The following is a 590-nucleotide window of genomic DNA, read 5'->3' on the forward strand; positions in this document are numbered from 1 at the left end:
AAAGAAAAGAAATAGATAGAATACAAAAAGAATTGGGAAGCTGTTCGTTTTTTTTTTTAAGAAAACAAGCAGTTAGTAAATGACACCGTTTGTCTTCACTTTTAAACAAGTACACTAACTTTTGTCACAACAGTGAGACAGTTGTAATTTTTGAAACATTTAGTTTTAACATAATAAACACTGAATAGTTTTTGAACATTTACTTTTATGTTTTTATATTTACTTTTATGTCTGGGTCTAATAAGGCAATGAAACAGTAAAATATTTACACAAAAGGCATTTAATAGCAAAAATAACTTATAATAACATGATAACAAGTTGAAATATTTTTCTTTTTTTAAAGGGGTCATATGATGCTGCTAAAAAGAACATTATTTGGTGTATTTGGTGTAATGAAATGTGTTTATGCGGTTTAAAGTTAAAAAAACACATTATTTTCCACATACTGTACATTATTGTTTCTCCTCTATGCCCCGCCTTTTTGAAACGCGTCGATTTTTACAAAACTAATCGGTCTGAAAAGCGAGGTGTGCTCTGATTGGCCAGCTATCCAATGCGTTGTGATTGGCCGAATACCTCAAGCGCGTGAC

This window comes from Sinocyclocheilus rhinocerous, unplaced genomic scaffold, assembly GCF_001515625.1.
Source record: "Sinocyclocheilus rhinocerous isolate Xijiao unplaced genomic scaffold, SAMN03320098_v1.1 scaffold392, whole genome shotgun sequence".
In the NCBI taxonomy this organism is placed as follows: domain Eukaryota; kingdom Metazoa; phylum Chordata; class Actinopteri; order Cypriniformes; family Cyprinidae; genus Sinocyclocheilus; species Sinocyclocheilus rhinocerous.